The sequence below is a fragment of the Podarcis filfolensis genome (assembly GCF_964270895.1).
Source record: "Podarcis filfolensis genome assembly, chromosome: 14".
NCBI classification, from domain to species: Eukaryota; Metazoa; Chordata; class Lepidosauria; order Squamata; family Lacertidae; genus Podarcis; species Podarcis filfolensis.
Genome location: NC_139616.1, coordinates 14,605,417 through 14,614,596, shown reverse-complemented (window position 1 = coordinate 14,614,596; position 9,180 = coordinate 14,605,417). Strand labels below are relative to the sequence as shown.

The following is a 9,180-nucleotide window of genomic DNA, read 5'->3' as shown; positions in this document are numbered from 1 at the left end:
TTTGCCATGTTCAACAATGTGCATTTGAAATCAGTGTAGAAATCACAATGTGTTCGGGTGTGGCCCTTTGCACTTCTGGTAGAATGGACGTGGAGGTAGTTACCCAAAGTTGGTTGGCGGTTTCCAAGCCTTTGAGGGTGTTTAGAAATGCAGATGTTGTACATTAGCCATCTGAATGCCAGGGAAATGGGCACTCTTCCTAGGAACCAGGGTCAGATCACTCCCGTAGTAAAGGATGTTAAGTAGGGAACCTCACGCCCAGGAGTCAAATGCCTCTCCAGCTGCCCCTTGGAAGTTCTCCAACACCACATCCCTCGCTGGTCCTGCTTTGTACCACAAGTGTTTTTGCCTGGCTGGAATTTGCCCTTGAACTCTGGCAATGCCTTTTGCTTCTCTGGATGGGAGAACAGAGCAGGCTGTGTGAGCCTGCATAGGAACTAACCTGTTACACGGAGGTAATATTAATGTTCTTTGCTCCATCCACTGGCATGTAGCCCTTGGAAAGGGCCCAGAAGACCATGTGGCCCTTGGGCTAGAACAGGTTTCCCATCCCTGATGTAAGCAGTTGGCCCTGCAAGTCGCTGCCCCTAGCACTGGCTGGCAGCACCATTTTTACATTCAGGATACAGGTATTTGTTTTAAAACCATTTATGGGCCACCTCTTCACCCAGAGAAACCTCAGACGTTGGTTGCAACAAAGACTTTAAACCAGGGGTCAGCAAACTTTTTCAGCAGGGGGCCGGTTCACTGTCCCTCAGATCTTGTGGGGGGCCGGACTATATTTTGAAGAAGAAGAAAAATGAATGGATTCCTATGCCCCACAAATAACCCAGAGATGCATTTTAAATAAAAGGGCACATTCTGCTCATGCAAAAACACACTGATTCCCAGACTGTCCACCGGCCGGATTTAGAAGGCGATTGGGCTGGATCTGGCCCCCGGGTCTTAGTTTGTCTACCCATGCTTTAAACCACCATAAGGATTTAAAGAGCCTGTTAGAACAAAAGTATCAGTGACATGGAAATAAAGGTGGAAGCAAGACAAAGGAGCAGGTAAATTATAAATAAATGGTTCTGAATTTCTCAGTTGTTGCCAAAAGTCTGGGCAACAAGGGAAAAATGTGTTTAATTGGTGCCGTACTGGCTATGAGGTTGGTGCCTGATGTAAAGATATTAGATGCAGCAGCAAGCAGACATGAATTGGAGGGGAAGGGAATGGAAGAGTTGTTGCAGACAGTGGCACTGGTAGCAACTGGGTTTTAGAATTAAGTCTCCATCCAAGAGTCCTCCATCCAAGGGGGGTGTCTTCAAACTAAGCATCAAGACACACGGCCACCTAAAATGGAACATCCTGGGACATCAACCCACCTTGAAGGTTTCTGCTCTGTCCCCAAAGACCCGCTCTTTAATTCCAGACGAATCAAGGCTGGCGGTGGTCACAGCTGGGATGAAACGAGAACGTCATTTTCACATGCTCCAAAACACTCCCGTTAGCGCCTTCAGCTTCTTTCAGGGCTGAGCCCCTGGAATTACAAAAACCGGGTCCTGGGGCAGAGTCGTATCTCAAACTAAGCTCTGTACGAACCTTCCCAATCTTGTGCCTTCTACATGTTTGGGGCTACATCTTCCAACACCCTGGCTGTGCTAGCTGGGGCGGATGGGAGTTGTCTAAAACTTCTAGAGGGCACTGGGGAAGGCTGCTGACACAAATGTCTGTCAGCTACTGAGACTGTATCACACTGGAAAACACTTCTTAGTCATGCCCGTTATGGATCTTAGTACTGGCAGTTACCTGAACTCACCTCCTTTGCCTGCTAGGCAGATGTGTGGAAGCTCAAAGGTGCCCTGCCTAACTGTGGGCTGCCTCCTCTTCCATTTTTCTGTCCTGTGTGTTAAGCGCCTGCGGTGCCTAACTGCTTTTAGAACTGCAGGAGGGAGTTCAACTCATCATTCGCAGCGCTCTCTCCTTTTGTGTCTGCCATTGCATGGGTGTGTGATTCAATTTTCTCTGCTCTTAACATAAAAAGCCACCTTCCTATTGAAAAAGCGGACATAAAGCTCTCATTTTGGACTGTGTGACTCTCCCATTTCCTCATAAGGTGCAAAGTATGAAGAGGGCAGTTTGCAACAGCTTCTTAGCTGATGAAACCTGATCCACTGCCAAAACAGTTAGCTATTCTTTCTGCTGATATATATGCATATCTATATTGCAGTGTGCCATGGGGTTTTATGGTGGTGACGGAGTCCGTGATTGCTTGAGCTTTTGCCTAATGTCGTGGTGGATAGTGGGGAGCGGAGAGAGGAGTCTGGCTGCCATTGGGTGAGCTTCTCAGATTCTAGAGAGGCAGGGTTAGCAGATGGGCCTAGGAAAGGAGGTTCAGAGTAGTGAGTGGTCCATAGAGAGGCACGAGGCACAAGGATCTGAATGCACAAGCAGAGTTAACAAGACAGATCTGAAATAGCAAGCCAAGCATTTGGCTGCACCCAAAGCACACAGCTCTCCTTAATTTTTGCTTCCTTTTGCTCTTGAGAGCAAAGCCATCTGCTCACCAGTAAACCTTTCCCACTGAACTCCTTGGAACCAAATTTCCTGCCCACTCACCCACCCCGTGCCTCTAATCTGATTTCTCGCTGCTTTGAGCCTACGCCTAACCCACTTTCCCCTTCTTCCACAATTCACAGGCTCCTGATCCAAGATCACAAGTTTTATCTGTGCAGGTGCCGGTGAAGGGCTTCTCTTTCAGGTCAGAGCCAGGTGACTTAGGTGTGTTAGGCTGAGCTGAAGCCAAGATGAGGAGCATGTGGGCAGCACAGGTCAAGGCCAACAGGGTGACAGGACTGGCCTTCTGTGTTATGTCCTCTTCTTTGGCAATTAAAACACGGAGGCAGTTCTTTGCCAGGAGCAAAGCCTTTGACATTTTAGAACTGAAAACAGGCTTCTATAAAACCTACAGCTGCCATAAATGACACCAAGGCTGCCTTGTATTTTATTTTTTTACAAAAATCATTTAAAGGCCTGTGTTTTTACACCCCAGCCCCTTCCTTAGTCAACCATCTGCTGCACTGGTTTTGTGTAGTGGTAAGTTGGCCAGGAGAGATGGCACGTTTGTTGTGCTATTAAGTTGGCTACCTCTGTCTTCCCAGAAAGTGGGGCTGTCCTAGCAGTAGTCAAAAGATTTCAAGAAGTTGATCATAGATATTTTCTCCTCTTTTGAAGCGACCACAAACCAGATCATTTGGGATCAAGTGGTGCTTAGAACCATTGCTCATTGGTAGAGGGCATGCAGTGATGCCAGCTTCAGTCCCCAGCATTTGCATTTAAAAAGGGTCAAGTAGCAGGTTATGATAACAACCACTCTCCCCTGGAGAATTGTCAGTTGCATTCAGTCAGTCACTATTGGCTAAATGAACAAATATTCTGATATCATAAGGCTGCATCTTCCTGTACCCCGAATCTGGCTCCTAAAGCAATTTGGGGGAGCCTCAGGTGCTGCTGCCATATCTTATTCAAGGTGTGGGAAATGCTTGCTCCCAATTTAAAAAATGGCAAAAAGGGTCCATGCTAGCATTGTGTTTCCCTGAGGACTTTGCATGGCATGCCTGGAGATGGGTAAGAAATTTGATTCAGTTCATATTTGAATGTGAATGAAGCTACATAATTTGCACTATTCAAATACATACTGTATTTTTAGCTCTATAAGACGCACCAGACCACAAGACGCACCTAATTTTTGGAGGAGGAAAACAAGAAAAAAAATATTCTGAATCTCAGAAGCCAGAACAGCAAGAGGGATCGCTGCACAGTGAAAGCAGCAATCCCTCTTGCTGTTCTGGCTTCTGGGATAGCTGCGCAGCCTGCATTCGCTCCATAAGACGCACACACATTTCCCCTTACTTTTTAGGAGGGAAAAAGTGAGTCTTATAGAGCAAAAAATACAGTAAATTGAAACACAGCCATCTTTTGGAATGTACGCATTTCTGAATTTTGCAATGCTGTTCTACAGGCAAGTAATGGGTACAAAGAATGAATATTCCAGGGTAAAGCGAAAATAAGCTGTATACAAAAAATTACAATATTTGGGTAAATTGCTTTGCAAAAATGTGCATTTTATGGGAAACTGCATACAAGTATGTGTACATATTAAGAGGGATTTGCACTAAAATGCTGGTGAACTTTCATGAGGAAGTGCATTTCTCAAACTGATGTGGAGAACGGGACTTAAGACTGGATACACAAGAAATTCAGAGTTACCAAAATTCAGAGGAACCTAGTCAGACCTCAGCAGGTTTATTTGCATAACTGAATGGATTTCTAACCAGACTTTCAGGGTGCATTGCCCTCACAAGATGGTTTGCAGAATAAATTTGAAGTGCATAAAATGAGCATAATAACCAATGGTCAACAAATACAATACAATTGGCATTGCAATGTCATGAATTTAAAACCAACAACAAACTTTTCCCAAGCACAGCGTAAACAAAGGCAGGCTGGATCAAAATGCCCAAGAGATGCTTTCACGCATAGCATTATTTCATGCTTTGCACAGTACCAGTTAGTTCCATTTGGAACAGCTTCAGTGTGGCTAAGCAAGGGCCCATTTGGTTCAGCAACATGGAGCCCAGATCAAAGGCAGTAGAGAAGAAGACATAAAAGCATCCCCACAGTTAGAACTGGTGTGGACCATCCAAGCCTGTGAGACATCTGGAGCCTGAATGCTGAAGACACCCAGCACTAAAAGGTAAAGGGACCCCTGACCGTTAGGTCCAGTCATGACCGACTCTGGGGTTGCGGCACTCATCTCACTTTGCTGGCCGAGGGAGCCGGTATACAGATTCCGGGTCTTGTGGCCAGCATGACTAAGCCGCTTCTGGCGAACCAGAACAGCGCACGGAAATGCTGTTTACCTTCCCGCCGGAGTGGTACCTGTTTATCTACTTTGACATGCTTTCAAACTGCTAGGTTGGCAGGAGTGGGGACTGAGCAATGGGAGCTCACCCCATCGCAGGGATTCGAACCGTCAACCTTCTGATCGGCAAGCCCTAGGCTCTGTGGTTTAACCCACAGCACCACCCGTGTCCACCCATCACCACCAGTCTTCAAAACCACACCTAAGACCGCCCGGGTTAGATAAGCTAGGGAGATAGTTGGGGAGCAGGTTATACCCACAAAATACTCATTCTGTTCTCGCTACTTTATCCTCAATTACAAGCCCCGAAACCCAAAACCTGATATGTCTGGTACCCTGATCAGGAAATTGAAACTTTTGACAGTTCTCTCATCCAGGATTAACCCCTCGGTGGCTGTCAATTTTCCATTTAGTGATCTGGCACTCCAAAGCACCATCTTCAGACCGGGGTGTGTGTGTGTGGGCTAGCAATTTTGAAGAAGTTATTGTCTGAAATACTGTATGCTATGTTCAGTAGTAATAAGATACCTTGAGTCAAAAAGGGTACTTACTATATATAAGGTATCTATTAAAGAACGCTGGGGTTGTAACCAAGGCTTGCCTTGCTCAACGTAGACCCACTGAAGTTAATAGACATGACTAACTTAGGTTCATTCATTTCAGTGGGTTTACTCTGAGTAGACCTTAGTTGGCCACAGCCCTTGGCTAATACGCTTGATATAAATAAGTATATTATGTTGGTGGAAGAAGTGTTGAATAGAGTTTGTAGAATGGCTAGCCAGTATGACATTTTACTGTGATAAAATGAAGAGGTAGAAATTAACTTTTAAATCATCAAGGTGCCTATATATGCACATAAAGTTTATATGCATATTTGTAAACGATTGATTGCCTACTAGATTGCTTCTTTCTATTGCTTTGGCTTCTTATACCCCTGGTCTTAAGAACGCTGAGCCATTCTGTAGGTAAATCCCATGGTTCTTTGGACTGTACCATTTCACATTAGGGTGTGTTTGTGTGAAGGCTGCTTTTACTATGGAAAGGACTCAAATGGGGATAGTTACGCCAGCTGTGGTTTTGAAATGGAACTATCCCCAAAGCTCTGTACTATGTGTTTCATCTGTACCTGTAGATTATTCTAATTACCTGGATGCAACTTTCCATCGATTCCAGTGGTGCTTTCACAAAAGTGTGCTTGCGATCATAACCTGAAGGCCGCTTCATGTAAATTGCTGGACTGGGGCAAAAGATGAATTGCTGGGATCTGTTAGTAACCCACTCTAATGATGTCAACCTTACCACTTAGTGGAAATCATGCAGACACACCGCTCTTTTAAGGGATGAAAATATATCTTGTGGGAAACTGGTGCACAATGACAAGTTCAGTTTGCAATAATTATTATTTACTCATTTATATGCTGCTTATAAGCCAACATGGCTTCTAAGTGGAGTATGTAGCCATCTGCAGTCTTGTAACTTGTTACAGTGCAACCAGAGTAGCTGGATGGATGTGTGTCGATCACTTGAGATCACTGTTGGCATTTATATATGTAGCTCTTCCTGAGGTGTTCAATGTGCTTCATGTAACATCATCAGAGTAATACTTGCAACAACCTGGGGAGGGAGGTTAGTGTTGCTTTCCACCTATTGTAGAAGGAGGAGAGGTAAAGGTAAAGGGACCCCTGACCATTTGGTCCAGTTGTGACCAACTCTGGGTTGCGGCGCTCATCTCGCTTTACTGGCCGAGGGAGCCGGCGTACAGCTCATGTGGCCAGCATGACTAAGCCGCTTCTGGCGAACCAGAGCAGCGCACGGAAACACCGTTTACCTTCCCGCCGGAGTGGTACCTATTTATCTACTTGCACTTTGACGTGCTTTCAAACTGCTAGTTTGGCAGGAGCAGGGACCGAGCAACGGGAGCTCACCCCTTTACGGGGATTCGAACCGCCAACCTTCTGATCGGCAAGTCCTAGGCTCTGTGGTTTAACCCAGCTGCATTTAAATCCAAGGGTGCTTCTGCAACCATAGCTCATGCTTTGTGACAAAGCTTTGACACCGGCACTGTACAGTACACAGCATAGATGTGGCCACCCGGCCTTTGTAGCATTTGGAAGCATTGATAGCAAGTTCGTATCAGGTGCCATAATTGAATGGATTTGTCCCAGTGTGGCAGGACTGGATACCTTAACGGGGCATTTGCACTGCATACAGACAGGGCCAGCTCCATCATTGGGGAGCTGTCCCATGGGCCCTGAAGCCTTTGCCTTGGAGATTCACAGCCGCCATCTTGGATTTCTGACAATGCCACAGAAGTTGAGTCATTTAACGGCATTGTGGGGAGAACTGGCTGCCATCACAAATAGTGAAACTCCCAGGGACAAATTATCCTAGCAGGTCTCAAAAAGCTCTTTGCTTGAGACTTTGGAAGACTGCTGGTCTGGGTGAGCATCATATGCTTCAACTTCTCAAGTTTTGGTTTGACTCTTGTAGTGGCAACAAGTAGTGGGTTGGCAGATTTTGGATTCCTGTAGTGATTCTGGGCTATTGAAGCTGTTATTACCTTAAATGGATCAGGAATGTGAGGCCATTATTCTAAGCACAATTCCTTACAAGTACCGTATTTTTCACTCTATAAGACGCACCAGACCACAAGACGCACCTAGTTTTTGGAGGAGGAAAACAAGAAAAAAAAATATTCTGAATCTCAGAAGCCAGAACAGCAAGAGGGATCACTGCGCAGTGAAAGCAGCAATCCCTCTTGCTGTTCTGGCTTCTGGGATAGCTGTGCAGCCTGCATTCACTCCATAAGATGCACACACATTTCCCCTTACTTCTTAGGAGGGAAAAAGTGAGTCTTATAGAGCAAAAAATACCGTATATTTCATTTTAACGTAATGGCCATGATCCAGTACAGTTCTGGGCATATTTTAGCCCCCTGAGTTTGACTTATTTTGAGCATGGCTGATAGCACACAGGACTGCCCCCGTGGCATTTAGGAAACATAGTGTGAGTTATTAAAATGTTTTGAGTTAAAATGTATCTGGGCAATTAAGGGAATTAACTTGTGTTTTCTGTTTTCTAATACTGGCTAGCAATAATTTTATTTTAGCCATATGCCAACCAAGAAGAAATATTGTCCCCCTAAAAAGGTACAAACTGATATCCTAAGTCTTGCACAATTGTCTTCAATTTGATGTGTGTGTGTCTGGCAGAGAGAGGGGGAGGTCAGTTGACAATACTAGAAGAAAGCATTTTGAATTTATTATGCTACAGATTGTGATACATTCTGAAATTGAATGTTGATGTACAGAGCACTTTTAAGAACTGAAATATATTCTTCCCTTGTAGTTAACAAATATGAGAGTATTTTAGTGCGATATTGCTATACCAAATATTCTAAAAGTAAGATGAGCCTTTAGTAATTTGCAATATGTTCTCATGGTTCCAAGGAAGGTTTAGTGAAAGATGAATTAACTGATTATAAGAGTGTGGGAAAGCATTGCAGTGATTAAACTGTATATTTTTATCCAGATATAAAATATGATTAATCAACCTGAAGATATTATTGTAGGTTGATTGGTGTGAAATTATCTTTTACCTTGTTACTTGTCTGCTGTGAACAAGTTTTTCCCCCTCCTCCATGTCACTGAATATTCAGCAAACATTGATATGTGGAATCTCTTCTAGTAGCAGTAAATGATGGTTTTTATATATATATATATATATTTGGAAAAGCAAAACATTTTTCTTTTATGAATTTTCTGTAATTTTTATCTGATTTTATTGTATTATAGAGTCATTTATGTCATATATTTAAGTTTTAAAAAAACAACAATACAAAGTTCTGTCCTGACTCGATAAACTTCCGGTTTTCTGAATTACACTTTCTTGTTGCTTTGTGTTCTACTTGGGAGAGTTCCCTTTGCCCTTCAAATAAAAGTCAACCCGAATTTGAATGTATGCAGAGCACTTTAATTGAGCAAGACCACTGCTGTTTATCCCCCAATGTGCTGTTTGAAATAAACAGCGCCTTCGGGAGAAAGAGCAACACAGGTGTGTGTGTGTGTGTGTGTGTGTGTGTGTGTGTGTGTTTGGCATAGATTTTGAGTGGGTAAAATGTTATATATATACAATATCTTTATTGTCATTGTCCCATGTAGAACAATGAAATTGAAAAACTACATAAAACCACATAAAAACTACATAAAACTACATAAATAATTTTAAAAAACCCTAAAAACTCTAAAACCCCATTTTAAAATACACTATACTAT

The 9,180-nt window shown here is 43.6% G+C and overlaps 1 long non-coding RNA gene across 1 annotated transcript; it reads right to left on the bottom strand.

The window, feature by feature from the left end:
• Positions 1-5,799: 5,799 nt before the first annotated feature.
• On the bottom strand, positions 5,800-8,937 carry LOC310749762. The gene is made up of 2 exons (XR_014541755.1): positions 7,798-8,937; positions 5,800-7,535 (listed from the first exon to the last, which is right to left on the bottom strand). It is a non-coding gene; the product is annotated as an uncharacterized lncRNA (long non-coding RNA).
• Positions 8,938-9,180: the final 243 nt, after the last annotated feature.